General features: G+C 37.4%; 1 protein-coding gene and 1 long non-coding RNA gene across 2 annotated transcripts in view; both read right to left on the reverse strand.

Moving 5' to 3' along the window:
- FBXO11 (F-box protein 11) overlaps positions 1-17,061 on the reverse strand; it is a 74,107-nt gene that overhangs the window by 44,102 nt on the left and 12,944 nt on the right. The window lies entirely within an intron of this gene.
- On the reverse strand, positions 7,873-11,330 carry LOC145723894 (uncharacterized). The gene is made up of 2 exons (XR_014149280.1): positions 9,763-11,330; positions 7,873-9,635 (listed from the first exon to the last, which is right to left on the reverse strand). It is a non-coding gene; the product is annotated as an uncharacterized LOC145723894 (long non-coding RNA).

The raw sequence follows: 17,061 nt of genomic DNA on the forward strand, positions 1-17,061 counted from the left end.
CTTTAAAGTATCAGTAGTCATTCTGGGAGGCTATAAAATTATTCCAACAATCCTGCCACAACTGAAGTTATTCGTCACACTAATTTTTTTCTAATTATAAAAATATGTCCACTTAGAAAATCTGAAGAAAAACACCAAAGGAAAAAAAGTTACTGAAAATCCCATCACTCAGTTTATTCCCATTAATATTTTAGGATTCTTCTACTTATTTTTCTCTATGCAAATTATATAATTTAATTGAAATACTGTATGTACTGCTTTGTACCTTGTTTTTCATTGCATCATGAATATGAAATATGTTTATGATACAGGTCATGAAATTTTCTGAAACATGGTTTCCAATGGCTATAGAACATAAAGGTTCCATTATTTATTTAATTAGCTCCTTGTTAAATTTAACCAGTTCCCTCTTACTAAAGTTTCCACTTTTTTTCCTGGCCATTTTTGTAAATTCTTTCAATTCAAGACAAAAATTTACCCTTTCGGGAGAGATGATTTTTGACATTAGCTTTATGTTATTCAGTATAAAATAAGATAACTTGTTAAGCTAGGAAGTATTAACAGTTATTAGTTTAACAATAGTTGGTTTAGAGAGAGTAACTTCTCAAACAGCTAGTAAGTAGCAAGGCTGGGATTTGGTTCAGGAATCCAGTCTTCTGTTCCATACTGTCCGCCTAACAACAACATCAACAACACAACCAACACCACCAGCCAACAACACTAATAAAGTGTAGCTAACATTTTATCAATGTGTCAGGTAGTGTGATCATTATTTTACATATATTATCTCTATACTCCTATAAAGAACACCTACTATCAGTCAACTTAGTCTATTCTGTTTATATATGTATTTATATCTATGTGCCTTTATTCATTGTGGTCTTCCTTCTTACAATATCCATCTCTTTTCTCTCTACTTACATAAGGTTATAGTTGTGTTCTGGCAAGTCCCATGTTTTCTATCTATAAAGCCTTTCCCAACATCCCCATTTCATATTGCTTTAATTCCAACTTATAAAACGTCAAGTCAAGGGGCGCCTGGGTGGCTCAGTTGTTAAGCGTCTGCCTTCGGCTCAGGTCATGATCCCAGGGTCCTGGGACTGAGCCCTGCATGGGGCTCTCTGCTCAGCAGGAAGCCTGCTTCTCCCTCTCCCACTCCCCCTGCTTGTGTTCCTTCTCTCGCTGTGTCTCTCTCTGTCAAATAAATTTTAAAAAATCATAAAAAAAAAAAAGTCAAATCAAGTGTTGAGCGTTAGAAAGAAAACTAATTATAACACTTTGGGCAAACCAATCAACCTCTCTACACCTCAATTCTCTGCCTGCAAACTGAGAGGGATGGACTAGATCAGCCGTCCTCAAATTCTAGCACAGATCAGAATCATGTGGAGATCTTATTAAAACACAATGCTGAGCTCCACTCCCAGTGTTTCTGAATCAGAAATGGGAGAGGGGGTGTAAGAATTTACACTGCCATCAAGTTCCAAGGGATGTTGCTACTGTTGGGTCAGGAGTCACATTTTTGAGAATCACTGGGGCCACACAAAGTCCTTTAAAAAGCCAAGGGTAAAGGGAATGTTCTTTTACTCTGTTTTAAAAAAAAAAAAGGAAAAATTTCAGTTAGTGTTGTAACATTTAATAATTAAACCTTTCACTAAGGAGGTGGCTTAGGCAGCAATGTGCATATAAACTAGGATACAATAAAAAGACTCCTTCAATAATGGCAATAAACCAGAAAGGCCTGGATTAAGGTGGTGATAGTAAAGAAGAGGAAAAAACAACAAAAAAAACCTCCCCCAAATTACACGTCAGTCACTCTTCTCTGCTAAAACTTTTGCCATTATCCAATGGAAAGCTGTACATATACACACTGCTATTATCTAGAAACACAACATGAAATCAGGAATCGTTTTCTGCCACAGTAAAATCACTATATTATCAATAGGGATCTCATGTTCAAGATACTTTCTTAATATATGTCAACTTTAAACTTTTTTTGAAAAAGATTTTATTTAGTTGAGAGAGAGAGAGAGAGACACAGCGAGAGAGGGAACACAAGCAGGGAGAGTGGGAGAGGGAGAAGCAGACTCCCCACTGAGCAGGGAGACTGATGTGGGGCTCCATCCCAGGACCCTGGGATCATTACCTGAGCTGAAGGCAGAGGCTTAACGACTGAGCCACCCAGGTGCCCCTAACTAATTTATTTTAGAGAGGGAGAGAAAGTGCACACATGCGTGAGAGCGAGCAGGGGGAGGGGCAGAGGATCTCAAGCCGACTCCTAGATGAGCACAGAGCCCAACACAGGGCTCAATCTCAGGACACGGAGATCATGATATGAGCTGAAACCAAGAGTGGGACGTTCAACTGACTGAGCCACCCAGGTGCCCTGTCAACTTTAAACTTTTAAAAATAAAAACCTGGGAGAAAATGTCAGAGTAGGTAGACTCATTTTATCTCTAAGACTCTTCAACATTATTAGTAAGGAAATAAGATATAAAGCACTACAACAGAGGGACAGGATAAAGTCATCAGAACACAAGAGATTTCAATGGACTTCTCAAAGACACAAACATCAACAAGTATTGACTACAGAAGCAAAGCAGAGAAAGCTACTGCCTACAGAAGCATGTTAGAGGCTACAACAGAAGAAGGAGCTGTCAAATTCTCTCAAAACCTCAGAGGAGCTCTAAACTCTGATAAGTGCAAGTACAGTAAAGGACAATCATGATATGTGGATCTGAAAGCAATGACATTCGTTATAGATCAATAAAAGGAAGTCAAGTCTTCTCATCAAACCACCAAACAAGAGTGAAGGTAAAATAAAGAAATTTCCAGACATTCCGAGACTTACAAAGTTGGTCTCCTATATAACCTTTCTCAGGAAGTTACTTGATGATATATTTCAACAAAACTTGGGAGTAAACACAGAAGAAGATATGGGATCCAGAAATTAATGAAGTTATCACAGAAAAGCAACAAAAGGAAGAAATTCTAAGATAAAGGGTGTGAAGCAGGCCTGAAGAAACTACAGATTGGAATAAGACTCCAAAGAGCTGCAGGAATGAAATTTCCTAATTTCATAGGGTAAATTAATAGGTTAGAGAGTAAGAAACTTAGAACAACTTGAAGACATGATAAAGGCAACAGGTGAAATGTAAAAAAGAATCCATTGGAACAGTTAGGAATGGTCTCTCTTCAGAGGCCTAGGAATAACAGTATTAAGCAGAGGAGAAAAAGAAACTAGTACATACTTGGCGTTACAGAGAAAATATCTCCATATTCATAGTAAGATGAACACTGTTATTTTTCAACTTCTAGAATCAATCTACATACAAATCACTGAAAAATACTTTACTAGCAATATGATAAATATGTTCTCAATGCAGACTGAGATTGATAATGACAATGCAGAGCTAAAACAGCTTAGTGGTGAAAGTCAAGAACCATGACTATCCATCCTCATCTTATAGAAGAGGGAGTCTATAGATATTATTCTTAGTTGAGGAAATGTAAAATTAAGCTTTATGTGTTTTAAAGTTATACTGGGTTGAGGTGGGTGGCGGAAATGCTGTAAGTAAACCAACACAGCAGAAATCAACAATGTTTAAATTTGATGGAGAAATAGTAGAATAAGATTTGATCAGCCAGGGGTGCCTGGGTGGCTCAGTTGGTTGGACATCTGTCTTTGGCTCAGGTCATGATCTCAGGGTCCTAGGATCGAGCCCCGCATCGGACTCCCTACTCGGCAGGGAGTCTGCTTCTCCCTCTCCATCTGCCTCTCCCCCAGCTCATGCACGGTCTCTCTCTCTCTCACCCTCACTCTCTAATAGAATCTTTAAAAAAAAAAAAAAAAAAAAAGATTTGATCAGCCAAAATAGACAGCATGCTACTTATGCACAGAAACTCATCAACTTTACTCAAAGTTCACTGTTCAGGATTCATTTATCTTTACTCTGCACACATTTTTTTTTTTAAATTAAAGCATCAGATTTCCAAGTCTTTATACCCGGTAGTGCATAAAGATTTGTTATCTAAGGACTACATAAACAGTATATAAATTGCCCCAGTCAACAGAGAACATGACACTTCTTTGGAGAGAAAAGACATACACAGCAATTAATGAACAAACTCCCTCTCTCCCTCTCAATGTGCCAGAGTACCAGATCATGTCTGACGATTAGAGACCATGAATATAAAATAAGATGCTATTTCTATAGTGCAAATGATTTATATAAAAGAAATTACAGACAAGCAGTAAAATTAAAAGTAAATGTAGCCCAGAATCAGAGGGAAAGAAAGATTTCATGGAATAGAAAGATGTGGGGCTTCAGGATAAGATATGGGCAGACTATGAAAGATGAAAAACTAGGTCTTCAGAAAGGGACATTAAAAAAAAAAAAAAAAAATAAGTAAGAAGTCCAGTGAGGCTGTCTTACTCAGGAGCTTTCATGGGAAGACAAAGGAAGCTAGAGGAAAAAGTCTTCAGGAACCCAGAGGCACTGAACAAATGAATATGCAAAAGTGGCAGAGGTAAGAGTACATATATTTTTTTTAATTTTCATTTTTTATTTAAATTCAATTAATTAACATATATTATTAGTTTCAGAGGTAGAGGTCAGTGATTCATCAGTCTTATATAATACCCAGTGCTCATTACATCATGTGACCTCCTTAATGTCCATCACCCACTTACCCCATTCCCGCACCACCTGCCCCCTCCAGCAGCCCTCAGTTTGTTTCCTTTGATAAGAGTCTCTTCTGGTTTGTCTCCCCTCTGACAAATATTTTTCAATAAGCTTATTCCAAATTACCAAGGAAATAGCCTCAGCACCAGAAATACAGGAATCACAAGGCAGCTCATGCAGATTAAAAAAAACTCCCTTATTTTTGTGCTTTATATGGGAAAAAGAAAATATATATATTTACCTACAAGGTTTACCGAAGTAGATGAAAGATCATATTAAAGAACAGTAGATGGCGCCAAAATGTAATTTTTTTTACACTACTGCCTTGAGTCACATAAATCATTAACTAAAACCAAAGGAAAAAAACTTTTCATATTAGAACTGAAGAATATTTTAAAAATTTTACAAATTATCCAGATTTTCATGTGGTATCCCACGGACTGATGTTAATAACAATGCTCTATAGCATGAATACTTACTGAAAAACACAAGACTGCGTCAAATGCAAAAACCTGAACTGGAAAGTATTTTGGGTTTTACTAAAAGTTTAACCATACTTCTTACAAAGGAATTATGGAATAAACAATGGCACTAACAGAATTGATTAGTAATATCGGTAATTTAAAGCTACTCGTTACAGAAATGTATTTCCCTTCTTGATTCTAAGAAGTGTAAGGGGTAATACTACCATAACAAAATATATCCAACTCATCTCAAGATCATCCAGAATTCAAAATATAAAAAATAAACAAACTGGAGATTTGGGGAACAACTTGTGTCAACATCAATGATTCACCCTGATGATGTCTGGGTTAGGTTAAGATTAAACTAATTTGCACTGATTGGGGTTAGGGGAGAGGGATGGAAATTTGGCAAGATTTAAAAGTAATAGGCTCTGGATGATTTACACAGAGGAAAATAGCAATTTTCATAAATTCATAAATGGATGAGACCTCAAGAAAGATTTTGGTCCTATTTTTTGTATACAAATCGCTAAAGCTTGGGGCGCCTGGGTGGCTCAGTCGTTAAGCGTCTGCCTTCGGCTCAGGTCATGATCCCAGGGTCCTGGGATCGAGCCCCGCATCGGGCCCCCTGCTCCGCGGGAAGCCTGCTTCTCCCTCTCCCACCCGCCCTGCTTGTGTTCCCTCTCTGTCAAATAAATAAAATCTTTAAAAAAAAAAAAAAATCGCTAAAGCTTTACTGTGTCTTTCTTATCTGTAGCCCTCAAAGAAAGTGTTTTCAAAGCTCCTTCAGGATAGCTCAGGGTTACACCCTTCAAATACCAAAACAGAATTTTAATTTTATTATTTTTTAAATCTTTTTTTTTTTTTTTTAAAGATTTTATGTATTTGTTTGTTAAAGAGGAAGAGAGAGAGAACAAGCAGGGGGAGCAGCAGGCAGAGTTGGAGAAGCAGGCTCCCCGCTGAACAAGAAGCCCCATGCGAACTGGATCCCAGGACCCTGGGAACATGACCTGAGCAGACACTTAACTAACTGAGCCACCCAGGCATCCCCAGAATTTAAATTTTAATCATTTTGATTGAAAATACTTATAAAGTATATTACCTTATTTTGTTTTTAAAAGAATATCCTTAAATATAACACTTTGATAATTATAAGATAATCATTAGGATCAATTAAATAAGTCTACTGGTTTATAATATGATGCGACCCTGAGGACCCATTTATGAGTACAAAGCGATTTTCTAGAATAAACTGGCCTATACTGGTGGGTTTCTTGTTACTCCTATAGTTTATAGATTTTTCTTCCCCTCCCTTTCTTGCTGTCATCTGTTTTGTCACTTCTTCCAAGCTATTAGACTAGCTACAGACGTCTTATTTTTTTCTGATTAAACCAAAATAATAGCTTGCTGGACATATTTATTTTAATAGTAAGGGTAAATAGGCACTGAAAAGGAGTTTAAGGAAACTTTTCAGAGAATAAAGTACATGAGTATTAGAAATATGTGATGCTGCTCAAAGTCTTTATTGCTTCTGCCTCTTAGTGTTAAAGATAAATGAGATTGTTGGGCAGCTTTATTCCAAAAAGTTAACATACTTCTTTTTATCACTGTGCTGAGTGGTTAACTCATTTGTCAGAAAGCACACAGCCAAAGGATCTCTAACAACAGCCCCCACGTTAGAATTGTATATTTCACATGAATGGTTAATAAATTTAAATGACAATTATGAATATGCGTTTTCCATCCTAATCCCCAATTAACAATTACTTTACCCTAGAGCCTTAACTAATGGGCTAACCAAACTCAGCCTCCTCAGCAGAAACCAAGAAGATAAATTAAACCAAACTATCCTTTGTCCCACTGGAAAATGGGAAAATGATTAGGTTTTTTCCTCCCTTATTATTTTGTGAACTGGGAAGTGTAGCAGTGCTCAAAATTAGTTATGTACTAAATCACCTGTAGCTCTTGTAAAAACAAATATGTCCACAATTCACTCACTATTAAGTGGACATTGCGATTGACTTCATATGGGATCACTTATGAATAGTCTGGTTATTTATGGCAATTCCATACTCCTCAAGGATGAGCAGGCCTAAGCCAATCTGACCCAGTGAGACACAAGAAGTAGCTTGCTTTTTTGGCTTCTGGGTAGGAGAGGTCCTTCTCTCTTTTCTCCTAGTAGCTACAAAAAAAGGATAAATGCTGCATTTTTTAATGGCAGACAGTCATTCTAGGTCCTTGAGGAGAACGTGAGACAAAACTTGTCATCTGAGATAAATTTTCTTATTGTTTAAGCCAGTTTGAGTGAGATTTATGTTACATTCAAAAGCATTCTGAATTCTGAAAAAGGCCTACTGGTTCATGATACACAGAAATTCAAAAGGAATTAAAGTGGAGTGATGTCAAGAACTGGGAAGAAAAGGCAACAGTAAGAATTCAAACCTATCTATAGTGATTATCATATAGCACTAGGCATACCAATACAGTTTAATAACTAAAACAAATCTAAAGCAATTAGTCCAAAGACTTATATTAGCTTCAAACACAGTGTTTTCCCCCCTGCCTTCAAACCTACTTCAATACAGAAAATAAAACCAAAACACTCTTGGTAAACTAGCTCAATATGAAACTGAAGTTTAAAATGCTGCAGATGTTAGTACCATAGGAAAGCTAATGAGCTAATTATTAAATGATAATTCTATTTATATCTTTTTTTTCAGTCAAGAATAATCACTAGTTGATTCTATGGGTATTCTGCTTTAAGGCTAATAGGGAACAGAATTAAATGAGAATATACCTTCATTTCCACAAAAAAAATTTTTTTTTTAAGATTTTATTTATTTATTTGAGAGAGAGAACAAGCAGGCAGAGGGGCAGAGGGAGAGGGACAAACAGACTCACTGCTGAGCAGGGAGCCCGATGCAGGGCTCGATCCCAGGACCCCAGGATCATGACCTGAGCCGAAGGCAGATGCCTAACGACTGAGCCATCCAGGTGCCCCAGTTTCACAGTTTTCATTATAGCTAGTATTTTGGGGTTGTGGTACAAAATTTTCAAAGGTACTGGCTAACTTTGAAGAAATATACCATGTTTTATTGGAGCATAAAGCTAAACCTAAAGCTGGATATAATTTTTTTTCTTATATATGTACAAAGGAAACACCTGGGTACTCTTTATTTTAACCTAAAGTTTCCCTAACCTATAAATGAACACAAGAACTAATACAGTTTATTGTCATATATATTTATGAATCACAGTGTTTGGTACAAAATAAGCACTCAATAAATACCTATGAATAAACAAGTTGAAACAAAAACTGATTACACCAATGTGAGAGAAACTGCTGTTACCCCAAATCTAGTTGCCTTGTCTGTGACAGACCCTAGATTTTTAGCTGAGTAGATGACCATCTAGAACACTTCCCATATTGCTCAGCCTCCCTTACTGCAGAGTTGGCCATCTCACTTGGTTTTAGCCAATGCGGTATTAGCAGAAGTGTCCTATCCAACTCCTGAGATAGATTCTAAAGAGAAGGAAGAGGGACCTTCTTCACACTTTCTGCTTCCTGCTAGGTAGAATGTTGGAACATAAGCAGGTGTTTTGAAGCATAAACATCATGTGTTTAAAGACATTGGAGTAAATAAAACAGAAGCCTAGGTCCATAATGTCATGGCAGAGCCTTCATACTAATCTTAGACGCTTACCTCTAGACTTTAATCACAATAGAGAGGAATAAACTTCTATCTTTTTAGATAACTGTTGCCTTGGGTTTCCTGTCACTCTGACAAATTTAATTTTGATTAATAGCCACACAAAGTAAAACATTCTCTACATTTGTACAAAAATCTTAAATACATTTAAGACATTTAGTGGAGAGCGCCTGGATGGCTCAGTCATTAAGCGTCTGTCTTTGGCTCAGGTCATGATCCCAGGGTCCTGTGATCGAGCCCCACATCGGGCTCCCTGCTCAGCGGGGAGTCTGCTTCTCCCTCTGCCCCTCCCCCTGCTCGTGTTCTATCTCTCTCAAAAAATAAATAAAAATTTTAAAAAAGGATATTAGTGGAAACAAATAGACTATTAGAGTCAACAGAACTTGTTCAAATCCCAGCTCTACTACTTAGCCATATGATCTTGGGCACATTACCTCACTTAAGTCTCAGTCTCCACAACTGTAAAATGGCAGAAAAAAATTTACCTCTTAGAATTACTATGAGGATTAAATAGAATGAAGAAAGCAGTGAGGAAGCAAAAAGAATACAAACGTCAGCAGAGTACTAAGAAAAACATTAGCTGTGATTTCTAAAATGGTATTTTAAGACTTAAAAATAATGTAAAAGTAGGTAATTCAAACATGTTCTTTATTTCATCTTTTATAACATATAACACTTCTACAAACTATGGGTGTTGTATTACATGATATCTAAGGGTTCTTCCAGCTCTAAAATTACATCACAAAACTATGTTATGTCACAAATATCTATAACCTATCCTACAAGTTTGTTTAAAAAATTTCAGCTCCATGCTACTCTGGAGAAAAAAATACACACACACACACACACACACACCCCTCTTCGAGAAAAAAATACACACACACACACACACCCCTCTTCGATAACCAGCAGGATTAACTATGATAGGCCTTGATCATCTTCAGACCATTTTTATGTACACAACACAGTGCTGACTATGCAAAATGTTTTGTGATCTCTGGCATCTTTAGTGTGTACTCTCAAACAAAGTTGCAATTTCAAAGACTTAAGGCCTTTGATGACACAAATTAAAAATAAATGACTTACCCTAAAGACTAAAAAAAAAAATTTTTTTTGGAAGATTTTATTTATTTGACAGAGAGAGAGCACAAGCAGGCAGAGCAGCAGGCAAAGGGTGACGGAGAAGCAGGCTCCCCGCTAAGCAGGGACCACCTCCCAACGCAGGACTCGATCCCAGGACCCTGGGATCATGACCTGAGCCGAAGGCAGACGCTTAAGTGACTGAGCCACCAGGCGCCCCTAAAGACTAAAAATTTTCTAATAGCTTGCAGGTTATAGATTTTGTTTAGCATACCTGCCCTTAATTAATTGCTTTAATTAATAAGTTAATTACATTCTTTCTTCACTTTACTACTATTATGTAGGTATCAGATAGGCTAACTGCAGTAATGAACAACTCCAAAAATCTCTGGCTTAAAATAATTTAGGGGTGCCTGGGTGACTCAGTTGGTTAAGCGACCAACTCTTGATTTCGGCTCAGGTCATGATCTCAGGGTTGTGAGATCAGAGCCGTGCATCAGGCTCCGTGTTAGGCGTGGAGCCTGCCTTATTAGATTCTCTCTCTCCCTCCCTCTGACCCTCCCCGCCCAACCCCCGGCCAGCTTGCATGCACGTAGCTCTCTCAAAAAAAAAAAAAAAAAAGGTTTATTTCTTGCTCACTTTACATGTCTATCACTGGCTGGTGGAGAGCTCTGCTCTGTACAATCATTCTCTTCTGGAACTCAGGCTCTGAAACACTGCTAGTGGCAGCAGCAGAAGGCAAGAGAGATTGTACTGGCAATTAAATGATTGGTCTGGAAATGACACACTCATTTCCATTCACAACTCTTTGGCCAGAACTGCTGACATGGCCCAATGACAGAAGGTTAGGAAATGCCAGATGGAAGAGAGCCAAAAATATTCAGTAACCAGTATAAATAACTACCCCAAGTGCCCAGCCTAATGACACAGAAAGAGGTTAAATAAATTTTTAGTGATAGATGTGAAAAATTATTACTTCTAATAGTCCTATCATCACTGAACAAAATTAGGACCTTAACAAACCTCACTTAAGTCACAACATTCTTCTTATAGAAACTACCAGAGTCTAGGAGAATCAATAGCAAATGCTTTAATAAAGACTTTTTTAAAATAAAGAACTTTGGATAAGCATGTCTATATATCTCTATCTATATAAACAGATACATACATAAACATTCTCCTAAAGACATACTACAGTTCAGGGAAAGAGAGATGGCAATGCTAATTTATCCTAATCAGTGTTAGCTTCCCATGCCATAATCAGAAGCAACAAAATTTTAAAAAAGGTTCTGTACAGGTACACCTGGGTGGCTCAGTGGGTCAAGCGTCTGCCTCCGGCTCAGGTCATGATCCCAGGGTCCTGGGACTGAGTCCTACATCGGGCTCCTTGCTCAGCGGGGGAGCTTACGTCTCTCTCTTCCTGCCGCTCTCCCTGCTTGTGCTCTCTCTCTGACAAATAAACAAACAAAATCTTTATATAAAAAAAAAAAAGGTTCTGTACATGGGTAAGTTAGCAAGCATCACAAACTTAAATGTTATGTAGGACACAGATAAAGAAAATGAGTGAAGTGAAATATTAAGAAATGGTGGGGGAATACAGACAATTGGAGAGTTAATGGTTCATGAAATCCTCACCTAGTGCTAAACCCTGGCCAACTGTTGCCATGTTAGAATTCAAGCCAGTGATATCAGATGATCTGAAATGTTAAGGGAACCTAGGAATCAAGATTATATGAAATTTCACATTTAAAATGTTGGAAACCAACTGAATTTATTTTTTAGGAGCACTGTGCAGAACAAATAAAACATTCTATTGGCCAGATCAGTTTGCTGGCTGCAAATCTGAAACCTCTGGGTTAGGCAAAGTCAAAGACTTTTTGTGCACACATCTTCTGTGAAGCTGCCCAATTCTTGACTGTTGTCTCAGAGGCATCTTAGAAAAAAATAAACCCTTATTTTATTGGGGGGGGGATCTTGAAGTAAACTAGGAGTCTGTCAAAAGAGACCTAAAATACCTTATACAATTCTGCTTTTGAACTTTTTAAAATACGTAAGTATAAAAATTACTATAAGCATTTTTAGCAGAAGCTCCTAGTTAAAGTACTATTTTAATGAAGTCAAGGCATGAGAGTTTAGTCCTTCTGCAGGGATTAAACAAAGAGAACCAACAGACTTATATCCAAAGATCATCTTCCAAATCCAACTAAAGAGTTTTAGATTTTTCTGAAGTACTGTCCTTCAAATACAGTGCTATATTATGGAACACCAACAGACATGACTTTGGGTTGTTTTGGGAGTAAAAATTTTTTGTAAAGCCATAGATACTCCACAGTGCATCCTAATATGACTAATAGGGAAGCATTTATGAGACTGCTTATCTGGAATTAAGAATAGGTCTTTCTACATGAAATTAATCTATATGACTTTTGCTTCATTTAGCACTATGTTCAAATTAAACTTAACTAACTCCCAGCTCATTACAACTTTAGTGTTATGCTAAAGTTACTGTGCTATATTAATTAATAAGCCTATGGAAACAGCTTTTTTCCCTCTAGTCCTTCTAGGAGAGAAAAAAGTTCTATGTAGGAAAGACAGTCTCTGAATTTCAAGTTTTTACTAAGAAATACAACTTCCATATATTTATATTTACTCCATATATTTTATTATAAATTATATAATTGATTGTATTAGATTATAAATATGCTATATATTATAAATGTTTATATTCTATTATCACTCCTAGACACAGATTTCAAGTTTTAAACTTCAACTGATAAAGACTGTGTTATCACAAGACAGATCTTGCTAGCCAACGAGTCAATTTTAGCAGGTGTCACCTTATTTTACATACAGAAATATTTGATTATCTTATTATTTTACAGTGTTCAGAGTACTGTAAATGGCAAACGGACACAGAACAGAGATGCAAAAAAGAGAAGACTGAGGTGGGCACGCCTAAGTGTTTCAATCAGTTAAGCAGTTAAGCGTCTGCCTCTGGCTCAGGTCATGATCCCAGGGTCTTAGGATTGAGCCCTGAATTGGGCTCCCTGCTCAACTCAGCAGGGAGGTCTGCTTCTCCCTCCCCCAATAACCCTCCCCCCTCCTCCTGCCCTCACTTACTCTAATGAATAAAAAAAAAAAAACTTTAAAAAAAAAAAAGAGGAGATCGAGGGTTTATATTTAATGTGTGAATGGTTATTAGTAATAATTATCTCTGTTCCCTTTATCTGATTTAAGTTTCTTCATAGCATTTACCATATCACCTAATATTACTTACCATCTGTCTTACATTAGACTGCAGACTCCATGCAAACCGGACTCTGGTTTGTACACTGCTAACCCATTAATGCCTAGTTCCTGGTTAATATGGTAGATGCTCAGTATCTGCTCAATGAATATATGGACTACTTTTTTCTCCTTTAACTTGTTGAAAGTGACAAGTTACATTAAGAGGTTTTCCAGTATTAAACCAATTTTGCATTTCTGGGATTAACCCCACCTGATTGTGACATTTTCCTTCATTAACATAAACTGGCTTTAATTTGCTAATATTTTAAGATTTTTGCATCCCTATTCGTAAGATTAAGTTATATCTTTTCTTGTACTGTCATTGGCTACTTTAGGTATCAAATATTTTTGTATTATTTCACTAATGTAGGTAGTATAAATGCTCTAGAAATATTTGTTGAATGATCAGTCTTGTAAAATGGACAACTCTTCTTTTTCTCTTCTCTGTAACTATAAAATTTTGAGGTTTGGTGTACCTTTGGTGAGGAAGCTGGTACATGTAAATTTGTTCTTTGTTTTCTACTGATTATTGATGATTAACTTATTAGTGTTATGTATTTCTAAGGTTAATTTTGGCAAATTACATTTTTCTAAAAAACTATGCCATCTAAGATTCAAATTTATTGACAAAGTACTCATGGAGTTACTTTAGGATTCTTAAAATTCTTATTCTATTGTCTACTGGTCTTTTTTTTAAGATTTTATTTATTTGAGAGAGTGAGCAAGAGCGGGGGGGGGGGGGTGTGGTTTGAAGGGAAGGGAGGGAGAAGGAGAAGCAGACTCCCCCATGAATAGGGATCCTGATGCGGGGCTCAATCCTAGGACCCTGAGATTACGAATTACGACCTGAGGTGAAGGCAGATGCTTATCTAACTCTTAACCGAGTGAGCCACCCAGGTGCTCCTATTGTCTACTGGTCTTTATACTGATCCCATTATTTGTCTTTTATTTCATTAATTTCTACTTTATACTTATTTTTGTTTGTCTTTGGTTTTATTCTTTTGTTATTTTTCTATTCCAAGAGTTGGATACTTAATTATTTATTTTATATCCAATCTTTTTAAATATCAGTCTTTTTAAGCCAACAAATGTCTCCTCCCAATCTACAAGTTACAATCTACAAGTTCTGACATGTAGTGTTTGTGTCAGAGTTCTAGTATTTTGTAATGGCTAATATATTTTCTCTTATCTCATTATACTACAGTTAGTTCTCAAAAGTTGTTTAAATGTAATTTTTAAACTAATCACTGTTGATTTCTCATTTAAGTACATTAAGGTCCAAAACATGCACTAAATGACACTGATTCTATGAAAACTGATAAAATTTCCACTGTGACTTAATACAGATTGAACTTTTGTAACTTAAACTTTATATGCTTGAAAATAAGGTATATGTTCTACTCATGTGCATGTGCTTGTGTGTATACAGGGTTCTATATCCCTTAAATAAAGCTTGTCAATTGTATTGTTTAATTTTCTATATCCTAAGTTTGTGATGTATGACTATGTGGACTTGTCTGTTTTTCTGTACTTTCGGTTTTATAATTTTCTTCATATATGTCAAGACTATTATACTTTATTCTATACTTCACACTTTTTGACAGTGTGCCTAAATAATGAATTCTAAGGCAGAAATAATTTTTCTTAATAAATGTGAAGACATTGCTCAAGTGTCTTTCAGTTTTGTTTTTGAGAAGTCCAATGATATTCTGACTCCAGATCACTGGTATGTGACTCCTCTCGCCCAGAAGCTTTTAAGTTTTTCTCTTTATTTCTGGATATCCTGAAATTTCATCATGATATACCACAATGTGGGTCTTTTATCATTCACTCTCATGAATGTGTGGTGGACCCTTCTAATATGCAAATTCATGTCCTTTATTTTTGAGAAATTTTCTTGAAATATTTGTTTGAATTACTTCCTCTCAATTTTCTTCTTCTGGAACTCCTAGTATTTCAGAGCTGGGTGTCCCAGACTAACAATTCTACTGTACTTTTCTACTATTTCTCTTTTTCTTACCCATATTCCATATTTTTGGTCTTTTGATCCTAGTTTCTGGGAGACTTAATTTGCATATTTTAAATTCTTGTTATGGGTTTTACTTACTTTCATTTTCCATTTTCATTCTCCTGCTTATACAAAGACAACTATTCTAAAATGTTTAACATTAATCTTTATCACAAAACAAGCATTAGTTTATATATACTGTGTGATGAGGGATCTTGATCACCTTTCCCTTTCACAAGATACCACACTGATAACACATTGATTGGGTTTAGTGAGAAAGAAGAAGCAACTACCAGACTTAATTGTAAGACACTTATTACACACCTGGAGATGGGAAATTAAATCTGGCAAAAATTCAGGGGCCTTTAACTTCTATGAAATTTCTATGGGTCCAGTGGTATGAGGTATGTTGAAATATCCTTTCTAGGGTGAATGATAAGCTGTTGCATCTGGCCCCCTACAATGAAAAAGCAAACAAACGCACAATGCCTAGTGGGCCTCTTCTGATTTGGGAGGCAACACATTCCTTCCTCATCTGGGTGTGTTACTCTGGCCCATTTACTAAGTGACCAAAAAAGGTGCTAGTTTTGAGTGGGGCTCAGAACAGGAGAAGGCTCTGCAACAGGTTCAAACTGCCATGTAAGCTGTTCTCACACGTGCTACGTGATCCAGGAGATGTAATGGTGCAGGAAGTGTCAATGGCAGACAAGGATGATGTCTGGGACCTTTGGCAAGCTCCTACAGGAAAAGGGCAGCAGAGGACTTCGGGTATTTGGAGTGAAGCCCTGCCATCCTCTGCAGATAACTCCTCTCCTTTTAAGAAATAGCTTTTGGCCTGCTACTGGGCCTTAGCCGAGACAAAACACTTAACCATGGGTCACATCAAGTTCCCACGTGACCTGAGGTGCTCATCACCACCTGGGTGTTATCTGACCCACCGCGCCACAAAGCTGGGCCTACATGGCAGCACTCAGTCATCAAATGGAGGTCTTAACACATCCTGAAGGCACAAGGAAGATCCATGAAGATGTAGCCCAAATGTCCACGGTTCCTACCCCTGCCACACCACCTGCTCTCCCTTAGCCTGCACCTAGAGCTTCCTGGGGAGTTCCATCCCATCAGCTGACAGAGAAAGAACTCAAGCTTAGTTTACAGGTGGTTCTGCATGATATGCAGGCACCCCCCGGACACAGACAGCTGCAACACTACAGCTTCTTTCTGGGGCATCCCTGAAAGACAGTGGTAAAGGGAAATCCTCCTTGGGGGCAGAACTCTGAGCATGGCACCAGATTGTTCATTTTGCTTGGAAGGAAAAATGGCCAGACATGTGATTAAATACCAATTCATGGGCTGTGGTCCATGGTTTGGCTAGATGGTCAGTGACTTGGAAGGAACACAATTAGAAAACTGGTGACAGGTGAGTCTGGGAAAGAGGTATAAGGATAGAACTCTCTGAATGGGTGAAAACATTAAGATCTTTGTGTCTCATGTCAAGGCCCACCGAAGGGTGACCTCAGCAGAGGAAGATGTGAATAATCAAGTGGGTAAGATGACCTGTTCTGTGGATACCAGTCAGTCTCTTTTCTCAGCCATCTCTTTTCCCATGCCATGAGCCCCCAATGGGCTTATGAAAAAAGCAGATGGGGTGACAAGAACAGCAGTTATACCTGGACTCAGCAACTTGGGACTTCGACTCACCAAGCCAGGCCAAACTGAATCTCTTATATGGCACCATTCCCTGGGGTGATCAGCCTGGTAGCAGGTTGATTACACTGGACCTGCTTTCATCATGGAAGGTGCAGCATTTGTTCTTTTTTTTTTTTTTTTTT

This window comes from Leptonychotes weddellii, chromosome 10 (assembly GCF_054177405.1).
Source record: "Leptonychotes weddellii isolate Sample4059 chromosome 10, ASM5417740v2, whole genome shotgun sequence".
Classification (NCBI taxonomy): Eukaryota; Metazoa; Chordata; class Mammalia; order Carnivora; family Phocidae; genus Leptonychotes; species Leptonychotes weddellii.